Genomic DNA, 17,064 nt, shown 5'->3' on the forward strand with positions numbered 1-17,064 from the left:
CAATACAATGTGTTTGTGGTCCGACATTGATTCCTCTCCTGAAACATGCCAGTTAGTGACGGTGCTGGCCATATTATGGCTGCACAAAGCAAGATCTAAAACTTCCACACTAATAGCATTTACAAAGGTGGGTTCATTGCCCCGATTGACAATGCTTATATTATTACTACTGATAAACTCAAGCAGGTACTCACCCCTGTTTTTGATGTCCGTACTACCCCATGTTGTATGATGGGAATTTGCGTCATAGCAGAGGATCCATGGCGTGCCACTCTGCTGACAGTATTTGATGAGGGATATTTTTTCGGTTGTTGGAGCCGTTTTTTCCTCCCCCGGAAAGTAGGCAGAGGCCAAGATTGCCTCTTGTTCGCCTCTTGGGGTTGGAATTTTAGCCCGAACTGCAACGAGATCAGCCATCATAAACTGTAAAAGTGGAAGAAGCATTAGTTTGTTGCTTAAAAGCATCGCCGCTCTTGGGCGAGAACTGGTGGCATAAATTAACTTACTATCAGTACTGTTCAGGCCTTTTACGGCACCGTGTTGAATCCAGGGCTCCTGGATGAAGGCTATTCCCAGATCTTCTTCTGCAAATTTTTTAATTAGGACGTCTGAGGCTTCCTTGGCATGGTGAAGATTCGCCTGAAGGCATTTCAGACGTCTTTGCTTTTATGCTTTGATAGGGAGGGGAGACATTATTTATGGTGTTTGCGGCCACGTGTAGCCACCTTCCTTGCCCTATTGTTAAGCGACATTACGGCTTCTTCAGCCGTTCGTCCTCGTCCTTTTTTGTTCCCTTTCCTGACCTTGGGGCTCCCACGAGGTGGTTGCCTTGTTGCCGGGCTTTGGGGACAGGCTGACGGACTGTCGCTGCCTCGTTTGGCCTTAATGGGCCAACACTATACCCAGAAGGCCTGGGCTCTTCTTGAGAAGGTTTTTGGGGGTGTCCGATTGACTCGGCAAATCCTGCTGTTCAGTAGGTAAATGCCTACTAGATACCTTCTGGTTCTTCGAACAGCACGGTTTGTCATCGTCAACCGTATCATCCCCCTCACCCTTATTGTCATTGACGCTGGTATTTATATTTATCAGGGGCAGGGATGGCTTGGTTTTGGGTCTTAACTTGACCCTGTCAAACCCACAGAACATCAAGTAGTTGCGTTGCTCTAATAACTCCGCAGACAACGGATCCACGGCTATAGTAACTTCCGCCACCGTGGACTTTCCAATGCGGTTGAGGATGCTCCAGTTCCTGGTATTCAAGCCGACATTTTGGGCCTCAGCTAACCTCAAGATGTCGTCGTTTGAGGGGCATTCCTCTTCCTTAAAGTACCCCATGAGAATGATGCGACGTGGTATATCCGCATCAGATACCACCTTCAGCTTGGCACCCTGCCATGGTGTGAGCTTTGGGGCGATAGCCCTTAGCCACTCCGCGGTGGTTGCATCCCTGTAGGTGATACAAAGCCAGCCTGGGCGAGGTGTGCAACCGCTAAAGGTGGGCTTTATAGCACCATATTTTTGGCTCATCACCTCTCCCAGGATGGCCTTCTGTATGGCCTTCAGTTCCCCTGAAGACCAGACCGTGGCTGGATAGTCGGGAGGTATAATGCCCAGCCTTAGCCTACTCAGAAAATCCCTGAAAGTTGTCGACTGCTTGGCTGTTGCATCACGATGGGGAGGCATGGTTACCTCGACATTTGATGCACAGCTTTTCTTTTTTGGCTCTCTCTCTGGTGGAGTCGAGCTATCTGAGCGGCCTCTCCTGGCTGACCCCTCAACCACGGACTGATCCCAAGGGTTCTTTGGCAAGTCCCCTGGCTTCATTGTAGCTAATCTCCCTGGCCAATAATCGCTTGAGACGTTTTCGAGCGGCACCACTTAGCCGATCTCGCTCTGCATTCCGGCCAGGCTGATCGCTTTTCGCCGGAGAAGCAAGGAGCCTCTCTTCATGCTCCGACGAGACTGTGGATTGTGACTCTACCCAATTTGCATCCTGCAGAGTCCCCACATCTGCCATCTCCACGTCATGCAGGGGACTATTCGGCCCCGGCAAGTCTGCGGCGACAGCTGATTCGGCTTGCACCGAAAGGTCGCAATCGACCTGATCTATTGGGAGCTGTTCAGCTCCATTTTGGTTGTTTTTTATATTATTTTTATCCATAAAAATACCCACGAGTATGGGGGAAGGTAGGTCAGCTGGGACATAGCCCCCAGTATCCCAGCTAGACTAATTACAACCAGAGGGCGTCATGTATCTGGGGGCCACCGTTGTAAGACACACTAACGTAGTGCCATTCATCCCATGAGCACGGTTCGGATGACACTCGGAATTTCGGGTTTTATCGAGTTGTCCTCTCTAGATCCGCCATATTTGTTAGCAAAGCTTGGGCACCTTATTCAGGGTGTGACTCTTCGCCACGTATGGCCGGTCTTGAACTAAAAATAGCACCTGTTTATAGGAAAACTTGGCCCAGGGGAAACGGAGTGCGGTTGGGAGATGGGAGAAGAAGGGAAATCTGGTTGAAGGGAAGAGAAACGGGTCGCCGCGAGGAGGCTCCACCCCAATGTGGGAGTAGGGTGCAAGCACCTACGAGTCGACGTTTTGGGATGACGCCGGTGTGTGCAAGCCGAGGCATCCCCATCAAAGTTACCCCAATAACGTGGAAAGTTACAAAAGCAAAATGTTTCAGGAGAACAAAAAAACGTTTATTATGGAAATATAGATTTGTTCCTTTTTTTAAGTTTCTTCGAAAATATGATAACAAAAACGTATACACAAAAAATTGTTAAATTTTGATTTCAAATTACATCTCAATGTACTGTGTGAAATTTTTTTCAAAAGAAAAACGTTGTATGTTCACTAGTAGATGTCACTTGCAACATTCTTCCACTACGCAAAGCATAATGGATGATAGCATTTACAACCTTTTCCATGTTACCTCTTCTGGAGCATTTTCCCGGGTATATTTTGATTTTTCTTATTATGTAATCGTTTCCACTATCTCTCAACTTTTTCTTTTGTTATCTTTCCAATTATCAATATCATTTTTCCTGTATTACACTTAGCAATAATTTTCGAAACTGATTTACGTAATATTCCGTGTGTCGCTTACAACGTTTTTCCACTCACTGAATATTTCTAACTGTATTTCTACAGCTATAGTATGCATAATTTCGGAAAATTTGGTGCTTCAGCTAATTAGTAGATCCATATTGGCGGCTTTTTGGCAGAAACAGGGTTTGAAAAAATTTTAACTTACCACGTTGTTCGCGAAGACCAAACTCATGAGTCTTAGTTTAAACACAAGAAAACCTCCAGATGTAAGTATTGTTTTTCATTCTGCGATTTGCGAGCGTTTTGCTCTTCATGAGAATGGGTGCCAAGATTTTCAATCCGGTACCTTCGAATCGCTTGTGGCTTGTAATAAGGACTGCTTCGCAATAGAATATGTTGATGATTTTCAATATCTGGGTGTAACTGTTGATCATAATATGAGCTGGGGCAACCATATATCCCGTTTAAAAAATATCTTCGATCCTCTTTACGTTGTTTTTATCACCTAAGAACTTCCTGTTCTAATTTCATTCTTAAAATAGTTTATTATGCGCTTTTTCATTCTAAATTACAATATGCAATCAGTTGTTGGGTGGCGCCAACAAAATCCAGCCTATATTAGTATTGCAAAAATATATTATTCGACAAATATCTAATGATAATCGGTTGTATTCATCGAGAGAGCTATTTAGAAGTCTAGAGATTCTTCCAGTAAAGGACCTCTATTAGTTTAAAGTTTTAAACATTTTTTTCATTAAATGTGGTTGCCTACAAAGTATGAGGTCGGAAGCATATAACCTGAGGAAAAACTCAGAAACTACAGTCGTTGTACCATCGACCAGAACCACACATTCAAGCAAGTTTTTCACAATTGTTTCACGAAAACTCTTCAACTTACACCCTGCCGAAATTCGTGCTCTACGGAATCTTCGACAATTTACAGAATGTGTTAAGTCCTTCCTCTTAGGCCTTTTACACAATGAAATCGAAATTTGCTCCGGCCAGCTACATAAATCGTTTTTAATAGCTAAATATTCCATAATTTTTTCTGGTAATTGCTTTTCCCTTCATTTGCCCACGGGTTTTGTTGTAACTTAAATAAATATTTTGTACCCTTATTATAATAATATTATTTATATTTTAATCTCTTTATTTAACAGTCCATCCCACTGTATTTTTATATTTTATAGAAATGACATTTGTCACTATGCTAAACTTAACATAAAAATGTCTTAACTTTTCCTATATCTACATGTATATATATCCCATATAAGATTAAATTCTTTGCTTTTTATATTCATTTAAAATGTACATTCATAGATATAAGGAAAATGCTTAATAAATGAATGAATGAATGAATGAATGAATTTGTCTGTCTGGCAGTTCGTTGACATTTTAAACTAAGGTAAGGTGTAGAAAATAAATTAGGAAGAAATTTCCTTAAAATTTAAGGATATTTGTTTCATTTATAAGTTGGCTCATCTCGCCGTTCATAAAATGAAATTTTCTAAAACTTAATTGACGGAAACATGTTTGCAATGAGTGTGTTCTCTGAAAACACCCATTGATGGGGATGTGGGTCTTAGTCCACTTAATATAAATACACCAATATTGTTTGTATTTGATAGAAAATTCACCGCTATTTATTTTTGGTAAATAATTTTTATTCACATATAAAATATTTTATAGCACTCAATGCCCAAATGTACGCTAGCGTATATTTTAAGAATTTTATAATGAATGAAAATTTTTAATTGTTATAATTTCAAAATTGAAATATAAAAACTACCAAGAACAATTCATTCAATTTCTTCAAAGTAGATTTATATAAAGTTGAATATAAATGTAACTAATATTAACATCATATATAAAATAACAACACTACATGGGCTTTGTTCTCATTTACTGAAAAATTAGGTGCTCTTCTTTAGCATAACTTTTAACTGTTCTTTTTGCAGCTCCTGGAGTGACGCAAGTGATGATCGATGTATGAGTAAGCGTAACCTTTGCAGGTAAATTAATGAATCACATTGCGGTGAACAACAACTACCTACAATAAAAAAATATTAAGAAATAAAATAAATTAAACTCAAGAGCATCTGTTTGAGCTGATATACTCAACAATCATAATTCAGCACTTTTAAGACTACATTCATCCATTATCACTACATATATATAACATACTCTCCTCGCACACCAAATAATTTTTAGCTTATATAAAGCTTATTATGTGGCCAAATGGCTTAATTTACTTAGGACTTAATTTGTTTAAAAAAATTAGCTGTATGACGTATTCCTCATAATGCTCTATATTTTCCGGACTTATGTTGTTAGGCTTATCTGGAAAACGGCGTTATGTCTTGTGACCATAAAAGGCTTGTGACCATATAAAATAAGGCTTACATTAGCAACTAGGTCTTATAGGACATGAGGTAGAATATGACGACTTTATTTTAAGGGACATGGGCCAATTAAAATAGAAATTTAATAAGGCTTTATAGTAAGACGTACTCTATCGCATTAAGATTTATTGTAAGGCTTTTGACTCCCACAAAATCAGGATTTGATAAGGATTTACAATAAGATACTATCTGTAGTGTTATGAACTTTTATATAAGGCTTTTAAACCAAATTAAGTCAGCCTTACAAATGAAAGCAGTACTCATAAAATCAGACTTGCATAGGGACTAAACACACCAAGAGGCTTCAAATTGTAATTCATCTTTATAACCACTTATCTCAAAACTTTATCAATTTTCAGCGAAAATTCAAATTAAGTTCCCACGTTTAAGTTACGTGACAAGTAACATTAGTGCGGCCAGCCATGCCATGAACATCTCCTCAGAAAAAATGTATTTGCGTTCCCAGATGTCGTCCGGACTCGGGTAAAGCATGTGGGACCAATGTGTAGGAAAAATCGACACACCAAAAACTAGAAAACTTTGCCAAATGTTGTAGGTGGAGCACCCTAGCACCACACCGCGGTGTCAAGATTTATCATGCAATCATATGTTGAAGATCGCTTACTTGTTTCATTAAGTTATTTTTTGCTTTATCGATGCCGTAAATAAGCCTTATACGTATGTACATAAGATATATCTTAAACAAATTTGTCAATGCATAATATGTTAATTGTTTTTTATAGACACGCAGGGAATTGTATGTAATAAGAGTCAGGTTGATTAGTAGCTATACATAACATTACAAGTGCAATAGCTTCTTTGTATATTAACTTAGGGAAATGGTTCAAAAGTAAATATTCAGGAATTTGAAAGTACTTTCGTCTATTAAAACAAAAAGCAGACTTTAAGGGGACAAAACTCAATTAGCCGACTTAATCCAATATGCAGATTTCCAAGACCAAAATAATGACGTATCAATTTCAAAAATCAAAAAAAAAAAAATTCGACTGTGTTTCGAAGGATAAAAAAAATGTTAAAAAAATTTCCGAAACACTCTCAACATAAGCGTTATGTTTAGGGGTAACCTTTTAAAACTTTTTTTGCAACCCAGTCTAATAAACATCCAAAAAGTTCGTCCTGTGCAAACCAATGTTTATTTAAAAAGAGATAAAGAATGTCCAACAAAGATTATAAGTGCAAGGTGTCATACTGCTGATAGGTGTACACCACATTACCAGCCTAAAAAATATAAATGTTTATGTTGAAGTAAATATATAATAAACGACCCACAAAATAGTTCAGCTGCGGCTACTGTATAAAAGTAAATGTTATTTGCATTTAAATTTAGGAAATTTCGAACAAAATTACTTTACTTAGTCCCTACTCATTACTTATTAGCGATTTGATGCACATGCAAAGGTAAATTTTCATACAAGGAAAGTAAATTTTGAAATAAGTCGCTGTGAATATGACCGTTAGAGTTTCCTATAATTACCATACGTGAAATGCTGATTCGTAGTTTAAATAAGCTTAAAATAGGGCGTAATTATAAGAAATATGATGTTTCAAATTTACTTTATTATAAGGTTTATCTATCAGTAGTGAAAGCAGCGCTGCCGTAGTATTCCTTATTGCTTACAACCGCGCATGCTATTTTTGCTGGGCGACGTTCGAACAAATTTACAAATACATACATACAGTTATGTATGAACAATTTCAACTGCGGCCCCCTATTATCAATTCAACATCATCAACTTTGAATCGACTTCATGCTAAAGTCATCGTCATCCCTACAATGGAAGTAACACGCATTTCACTTCATTCTGCCCATTCCGTGGTAATATTAATGATTCGCAATCGGTAAACCTACCTATCGATTGATTGTTGAATTTGAAAATAGCTGCAACATACGCAACGTCGAGCGTTCAAGTGATATAAAGCACTTATGAGAATGTTTATAACAAAAAAACCCCATACACATTTTTGTCTAATCGCAATTCGAGATGCATTTTTGAACTAAATTTATTATTAAATCTCAAACTTTCTCAAACTTTAGTTGTCCCCGGTTAATTATTAAAAATTAACGCGGGGCCTGCCTGTTCGGTTGTTTCCATAGGCGGGTTCCGGGAGTATATTTTCTGTGGCAGGGCTGATGTTTCATCTGGTTCAATTATACCGATGCGGGCTAAGAGATCGGCTTGACGGTTGGCCGGATATCACTGTGGCTCGGGACCCAGATAATCGTAATCATAAAATAGGTCAGTGCAATTGTAAGCGAGGTCAGGCACTCCCAGCCCACCCTCGATCGCACTATACTTAAACTCAAGGCCTTGATACCTGCCTGGCTACCAGAGCAGATTTACAACTCCCTAACCGTAGTAGCACTGGATAGCATTTCATCCACTGCATCCTTCATCACATTAAACTCAGCTTAAAAGGCGCTGCAGTTATTTGTAACGTAAATTTACGGCTTCAATTATCTCTTGACAAATTACCGCCGCAATTTGGGGCTAATGGGATGTAAATGTTTGGGCTAGAGTTATCAAACAAAAAAGGTAAGAAACGATTCTTTTCCGGTATGTGAAAAAACGGATACTGATAATAACTTCAAAACTTAACTTTGAAAAACGTTTAAAAAATAATTTTGGTTTTGCTCACCGTTATTTAATTATAAAAAATAAACTAAAAGCTTATTTTTCTTTTAAAATCCTACTATAATATTGAGTTGCTGACCTAGAATTGGTAAAAAGCAACTAAAGGTGTCTAAGTTCGGGTGTAACCGAACATTGTATACTCAGCGTGAGCTTCAATTGTACATTTCATTTCAGATAAATTACTTTTATACATAACACGTGGCACCGCCCGCTTAAAAAATGTTTCATCATTTTCTCTTACAATAAGACTTGATAAGTGAAATATCATTGATTCTAAACTATTTTTTTGCTAAATTATAGCTTATAATTTTCGTCTACGACCCTTTTAAAATTTTTTTATATCAAAGTCTTTTACCGATCTCGTCCATCTTTTCTAGAAATATTTTCTGCTATAAGGAAAATATGTGTACCCAATTTTATTACGATCCGTTAATTTTTCTTCGAGTTATGTCTCCCGAAACATAGAAACTTGCTTAGTCATAAAAGGGGCGGTGCCGCGCCCATTTTTTCAAATGTGAAGTTTTTCCTATTTATTGTTATAAATCTACTTGTGAAATGAAATACCATTGATATAAAGCTCTTTTTTGCAAAGATATAGCTGTTTTTATTCGTACACGACCATTTTAAAAATCTTTTATATAAAACTGGGTGTGGTCCTCAACCGATTTCGTTATTTTTTCTTTTAAATCATTCCTTATAGTAAAGCAACCACTCTGCCGAATTTTGTTATGATAGTTTTACCGATTTTTGATTTATGATTAATAATATTTGCCACGCCCATTTAACAAATTTTTATCAAGAGTATCAATATCAGTACACACGTCAAATTTCAACATTCTAGGTGTATTATTTACTAAATAATCAGGTTTTTTGTGTTTTCCAAAATGTTATATATATATAAAGTGGGCGTGGTTATCATCCGATTTCGCTCATTTTCAACACCAATCTATTCTGGGTCCAGATAAGCTCGTGTACCAAATTTGGGAAAGATATCTCAATATTTACTCAAGTTATCGTGTTAACGGACGGACGGACATGGCTCAGTCATATTTTTTTCGATACTGATGATTTTGATATATGGAAGTATATATCTGTCTCGATTCCTTTATACCTGTACAACGAACCGTTATCCAATCAATTTTAATATACTCTGTGTGCAAAGCACGCTGAGTATAATAATAGGCAATTAAATAAAGACTAAAACTTGAAACAAAAATAATTAAACAAAAATGTTTACGTTAAACGGTTTTATTGAAAACAATACTTACATAAATAACAATAATATTAATATAGCTAGAAAATAATTAGGTAGGACCCAGGTACTAGTCATCACACTCATCAACAATCTAGGGCTTTGATCAGACAATTAAATAAAAGCGTTGGACGCGTAAAATTTCTATTGATAGTCATAAGTAAGACCAACTGAACCTTAATCAGGTTACGCTACGCTATGCAAGGCATTGGCATTTCTTCCCCAGCTTAGCAGGATCGCGGCTATGCCTGATGAAGCAACAGGTAAAGCAACGTTCGTATCCTTGCGCAATCGCACCAACCGAAAGTTCAAGAGAAAGGACTTGCCAGTACCTCCTGGCGCATCAAAGAATAGAGCTCACCTTCCCTTTTTGACCTGATTCACAATTTTATTAAAAATATACCCTTGTTCTGACAACAGTATGTGCTCTGCTCGTATGACCTCTGCAGCCGAGGCATATGCATCATAGTTTGGTACTCTGAGGACATCATGTATTGTCATGAAAAAACGCAAAAGCATCCTAGACAGAAAACCTTAGTCTGTAATACCGATATAATAGTGGATATACAAAGAAACCCATTTAAAAGGGATAGGTGGCAATCACAGGTGATCTGCTTAAGCATTCTTCTATCGCACTACCAAGTAAAATAAATATCTTTCGTTTCATACCTATATTGGCAATTTTCATGTAATTTTTAAACATTTCAAATCAATGCTGGTGACGTCGTTAAACCATCCCTAGTGCTTTTCCAAGCTCCTAAAAACAAGAGTTCAAAGTTTTGAGGAAGATTAGTTAAGTAGTTTAAGCGTGATGCTATTGCTTACATGCTTACTCACAAACTTTCGAACTTGTAATATGTATAAGTAAGAGTTTAGGATAGGATGAGATAGGATTAAAAGTCATTAATTTGCGGTTAGTTCGAATAACAAAGAAATGTTGCAAATAAAATGGAGTTCGTATTTTCTTAAAAATGGATATTATGGATATCTTAATCTTAATTGATGCGTTTATTCTGAGATATTTTTATATTTAAAGGTTATATTGGCAGTGGAAGTTCCTTGGTAGCATTAGGGCATTATCACTTATTTGTACCGTCTTCCTTCCGTGAAATAATTGACGCTGCCACTTGAATGTGTTCGTTCGCACTTAATTAGTGAGTAAAAAATTCTATTATTATTAATGGGTATGAAAATCATGAAACCGGTCCCTGTTTGGTAAACATAATGTATGTCAATACATCTTCTACACTTATGTTGTTTTCATATAAAAAAAGACAAAAGTACAAACTTGTGTATATCCACTTTACGCTACTCCTTAAACTTCAGGGGTTTGGTTTAAAAAGTATCGATCTAAGAAAGTTGCACGACATTAAGCTAGTTCACTGATATCACATTACATTTATACCAATTGTGAATTCATCAAATTGGCGAATGTTTGAAAAAAACGTTCACAATAGTAAACAGCCTCGATCACCTGCCAAATTGCTGTTCGATTACTTAAATCACTAATATATTGCATTTACCTATTTTAAAATGTTTACTTAACTGGTTTCTCATATTTTATTTATTAACTATATTTCAGAAATGAATATTAGTATGAAGACGAATTTTCTGTGTACACATTTAAAAGAAAGGCTGATTTGAAACACAAATGGGCACTACAATTTAATAACCGCGTGCAAAAAACGAACCTTTCTTCCAATCTCTGACCATTCGCGACAACCATTCTCCCTGCCAGCTATTATTTGACAGGTAGGTATGGAAATGGAGGAATAGAAAGATTTTTTACTTGTATGAATTCACAATGGTTTATATCAGTCATGGTTAGGGTTGCCAGATTTTTTCTCAGGCTTACGGAACAGCTCTTATTGCTCCCAAATTCCGGGATTTTTTAAAATTTCAAAGACTTAGAATAAAATAACCTTAATAAGTATTTATTTTTAAGAGTAATCCATTCTTCCGAAACAATTTTTTTTTTTAATATTTTTATTTGCCTTCAAATATAATTTATTAAATTTTGATGAGCTCAAGGCAGTTTAAATAATTTGAGACGCAGTTTAAATAGTCGTATTTCTAATTTTATTTGGTCGATATTTCGATCTCATTTTGAGATCATCTTCAGAAACTGTGAACAAAAACAATTAGTTAAAATGTAAACAATTTTTGACCCTAATCATAATACCACGTACACAATTGAATATGTTTTACCGACTAACAAGATGTACGAGAAAAAGAAAGCGTAGAAGTCAAATAAATATGAAAATATAAACAATTTAAAACACCGTAAGTATAAACAAAATTCTGCAAAAACAACAATACATAGAATGACGAACAGAAAGACATAATCATCTGTATTAACATATATTAATATATATAAAACACGTGTCACTATGTTTGAGGCCAATGGACTCCTAAACTATTGAGCCGAAACTTGTCTAGTTTGATCTGACTTGAAATATAGGATAGGTTATATCTGAGTTTATAGTCGCAATATTAATTTATTGCAAATTTTTTTTTATTAGTTTATACGTAATAATCTTAATATATAAAAAACACGTGTCACTATGTTTGAGGCCAATGGACTCCTAAACTACTGAACAAATTTTGAATTTGTTTTGCACCCCGTATGTAGTTTTATATAACTTGAAATATAGGATAGGTTATATCTGAGTTTATAGTCGCAATATTATTTTATTACAAATTTTTTTATTAGTTTATACGTAATAATAAAATGTTACGTACACGCACCGGCACTCACATTTTCAGGTGGTGTGGATATACTTCCGTGTAATTGGTTAGTGTTTAATTAAACAACGTGCTTATCAATAAAAAATATTATAGCGAATGATATCAAGTATTGCACATCACCAGGGCCGGCGAGAGGGAGGCCCGGGGTTTCTGAGGGAGCCCGCGATTTGAGGTACTAAGACATTTTTTTATTCAGGAGAGCCTTTAGTTGTTCCATGTGCAATTTTTAAGCCGAATTTCAAAAGCAACGAAAATCTGCATTTCGTTTTAATATTATAGTGAAGTGTGAAAAATAAAATATATATGTATATAAAAAGAAAGGCTAAAATGTGTGTTAGTTGGTCGCCGGTGTTTGAAGAGATGCGTCGGTCGATTTTGTTCAAACTTTCACACAAGTTGCGCAAACCTCACGCAGTGGTTACTAAAAAGGTTTGGTTGCGATCGACGTACAGGGTCTCGAGATATAGGCCAAAACGTGGACCCGAGTACCCCTAGAATGTGTTTATAGAATATGAATAACAAATGAAAGCTGTTGATGAGTGCTATAATACAGAGTAACATATTATCCACAGACGGACTGGGACTGGGATTAGGACCAGGACTGGGACTGAGACTCGGAGTGGGACTAGGACTGGGACTGGGACTGGAATAAAATACATACCACCCTCTGGGACAGGCAATAACGGAATCCAGAAGAATGAGAAGGAATTAAGAGAAGAGAAAAGAGAGAGAAGGAGTAGGAGATTGAGAAAGAGATAGAATGAGACGAAGATGGAGATAGATGAATCGAAAAAGATGGAGGGATGAGTGAATAAAAGGATTAGGTAAAAGTGAAGAGGGGGTAGGGCAGAGTCAGACGGAAAAAGCTTATTAAAATGTATGCAGATAGGCCAAATTTAGGGCAGGACAACGTCTGCCGGGTCTTCTAGTGTTATATATTGGTCATCCCACTGAATTTGTTGTGTTGAGCTGCAATTCTAACTAGAACTGTGTTGATGTCTTAAAACTATGTCCCGGTAAACGCGCGCCAGCTGATCAGTGTTTATTTTATAATTCATTTTCGAGTAATTAGGGGTGTTCGTAATGTGCAGAATTTCTATAGTATATCGTTTGCCGTAATTTTTCTCCTCATGTGTATCGAAATCGGGATAATTCCCGGTATCCTTGCAATGTGATGACAATTCCGTCTTGTTGTCCGAAAAACTGCTTTTTATTTAACATTTGACTTGTGAGCGGAAATCCTTGTCTTGAGCTTCATTTTTGTTGTGTCCACATATACCTTGTCGCATAAGTGGGATCCGTCACCATTACACGGAATCGTGTTAACAACATCAGACTTCTCTTGTTTGGGAATTCTATCCTTTGTACTGCTGTAGATTTTTCTTAGCATGTGTTTAAAAGTTGACGCGATCTGATATTTATCTCTGTCATAGAGCTTTGAAAATTTTATTCTTTCCGATATTCCTGGAACATGAATTACTGATTTGTATATTTTTCCCTCTCCTTTGGTTATGTTGGTTCTCTCATTATTGTTGGTAAAATATGTTCGAATTAATTGAATTACGGTTGTCATAGGGAAGTCATTCTTTGTCAAGGTTACTTTTATCTCGTCAATGTTCTTTTTTTGAAAAATCTTGTCGCTAATCGAGAGAACTCTTTTAATGAAATTGCTTGCGGTGTTTATAATTGTTTTTTTTTTATACTCAGCTGAGCAGAGCTCACAGTGTATATTAACTTTGTTCGCATAATGGCAATCCGTAACGGCATAAATTAATCGAGATAGATATAGACTTCATTATATATCAAAATGATCTGGGCGAAGAAGAAATTCATTTAGCCATGTCCGTCCGTCCGTAAACACGATAACTAGAGTAAATTTTGAGGTATCTTGATGAAAGTCGGTATGTGGATTCCTGGGCGCTCATCTCAGATCGCTATTTAAAATGAACGAACTCGGACCATAAACACGCCCACTTTTTCGATATCGAAAATTTCGAAAAACAGGAAAAGTGCGATAATTCATTATCAAAGACGAATAAAGCGATGAAACTTGGTAGGTGGGTTGAACCTATGACGCAGAATAGAAAATTAGTAAAATTTTGGACAATGGGCGTGGCACCGCTCACTTTTAAAAGAAGGTAATTTAAAAGTTTTGCAAGCTGTAATGTGGCAGTCGTTGAAGATATCATGATGAAATTTGCAGGAACGTTACTCCTATTACAATATGTATGCTTAATAAAAATTGGCAAAATCGGAGAACGACCACGTCCACTTTAAAAAAATTTTTTTAAGTCAAATTTTAACAAAAAATTAATTATGCCAACATTCAACTCAAGTAATGATATGGTGCAATAAAAAAAAAAAAATAAAAGAAATTTTCAAAATGGGCGTGGCTCCGCCCTTTTTCATTTAATTCGTCTACAATACTTTTAATGCTATAAGTCGAACAGAAATTTACCAATCCTTGTGAAATTTGTAGGGGCATAGATTCTATGACGAAAACTGTTTTCTGTGAAAATGGGCGAAATCGGTTGAAGCCACGCCCATTTTTTATACACAGTCGACCACCTGTCCTTCCGCTTGGCCGTTAACATGATAACTTGAGCAAAAATCCATACATCTTTACTAAACTTAGTTCACGTACTTATCTGAGCTCACTTTGTATTGGTATAAAAAATGGCCGAAATCGGACTATAATCACGTCCACTCTTTCGATATCGAAAATTACGAAAAATTAAAAAATTCCCTAAATCTATATCAAATATGGAAAAAGGGATGAAACACGGTAATTGGATTGGTTTATTGACGCAAAATATAACTTTAGAAACAAGTTTGAAAAATGGGTGTGTCACCTACCATATTAAGTAGAAGAAGATGAACAAGTAAGGAAGGTTAAGTTCGGGTGTAACCGAACATTACATACTCAGTTGAGAGCTATGGTGACAACATAATTGAAAATAACCATGTAGGAAAATGAACCGAGGGTAACCCTGGAATGTGTTTGTATGACATGTGTATCAAATGGAAGGTATTAAAGAGTATTTTAAGAGGGAGTAGGCCATAGTTCTGTGGGTGGACGCCATTTAGGGATATCGCCATAAAGGTGGACCAGGGCTGACTCTAGAATTTGATTTTACGATATGGGTATCAAATGAAAGATGTTAATGAGAATTTTAAAAGGTGTGGGCTTAGTTTTATAGGTGGACGACTTTTCGAGATATCGCCATAAAGGTGGACCAGAGCTGACTCTAGACTTTGTTTGTACGATATGGGTATCAAATTGAAGGTATTAATGAGGGTTTTAAAAGGGAGTGGTGGTAGTTGTATATCTGAAGGCGTTTTCCAAATATCGACCAAAATGTGGACCAGGGTGACACAGAACATCATCTGTTGGATACCGCTAATTTATTTATATATATAATTATGATACCACGAACAGTATTCCTGCCAAGATTTCAAGGGTTTTTTATTTCGCCCTTCAGAACTTTTTTCTTCTACATAAAATGGTAGGTGTCACACCTATTTTGCAAAATTTTTTTCTAAAGTTATATTTTGCGTCAATAAACCAATCCAATTACCACGTTTCATCCCTTTTTTCGTATTTGGTATAGAATTATGGCATTTTTTTATTTTTCGTAATTTTCGATATCGAAAAAATGGGCGTGGTCATAGTCGGATTTCGGCAATTTTTTATACCAATACAAAGTGAGTTCAGATAAGTACGTGAACTGGGTTTAGTAAAGATATATCGATTATGCTCAAGTTATTGTGTTAACGGCCGAGCGGAAGGACAGACGGTCGACTGTGTATAGAAACTGGGCGTGGCTTCAACCGATTTCACCCTTTTTCACAGAAATAAGTTATCGTCCTAGAATCTAAGCCCTACCAAATTTCACAAAAATTGGTGAATTTTTGTTCGACTTATAGCATTAAAAGTATCCTAGACAAATTAAATGAAAAAGAGCGGAGCCACGCCCATTTTGACATTTTCTTTTGTTTTTGTATTTTGTTTTTTGTTGCACCATATCATTACTGGAGTTGAATGTTGACATAATTTATTTATATACTGTAAAGATATTCAATTTTTTGTTAAAATTTGACTCAAAAAAAATTTTTTTAAAAGTGGGTGTAGTCGTTCTCCGACTTTGCTAATTTTTATAAAGCATACATATAGTAACAGGAGTAACGTTTCTGCCAAATTCCATCATTATATCTTCAACGACTGCCAAATTACAGCTTGCAAAACTTTTAAACTACCTTCTTTTAAAAGTGGTGGTCCCCCCCCCCCCCTCCCCTGTCCAAAACTTTTCTGATTTTCTATTCTGCGTCATAAGATCAACTCACCTACCAAGTTTCATCGCTTTATCCATCTTTGGTAATGAATTATCGCACTTTTTCTGTTTTTCGAAATTTTCGATATCGAAAAAGTGGGCGTGTTTATGGTCCGATATCGTTCATTTTAAATAGTGATCTGAGATGAGTGCTCAGGAACCTACATACCAAATTTCATCAAGATAGCTCAAAATTTAATCAAGTTATCGTGTTAACGGACGGACGGCTCAATCCAATTTTTTTTCGATCCTGATGATTTTGATATATGGAAGTCTATATCTATCTCGATTCGTTTATACCTGTACAACCAACCGTTATCCAATCAAACTTAATATACTTAATACTGTTCGTGGTATTACATATATAAATTAATTAGCGGTACCCAACAGATTATGTTCTGGGTCACCCTGGTCCAGATTTTGGTCGATATCCCGAAAACGCCTTCACATATAAAACTAAAACACTCCCTTTTAAAACCCTCATTAATACCTTTAATTTGATACCCATAACGTACAAACACATTCTAGAGTCACCCCTGGTCCACCTTTATGGAGTTATCTCGAAATGGCGTCCACCTATAGAACTAAGGCCCACTACGTTTTAAATAATCATTAACACCTT

The sequence above is a fragment of the Eurosta solidaginis genome, chromosome 1 (assembly GCF_040869045.1).
Source record: "Eurosta solidaginis isolate ZX-2024a chromosome 1, ASM4086904v1, whole genome shotgun sequence".
Classification (NCBI taxonomy): Eukaryota; Metazoa; Arthropoda; class Insecta; order Diptera; family Tephritidae; genus Eurosta; species Eurosta solidaginis.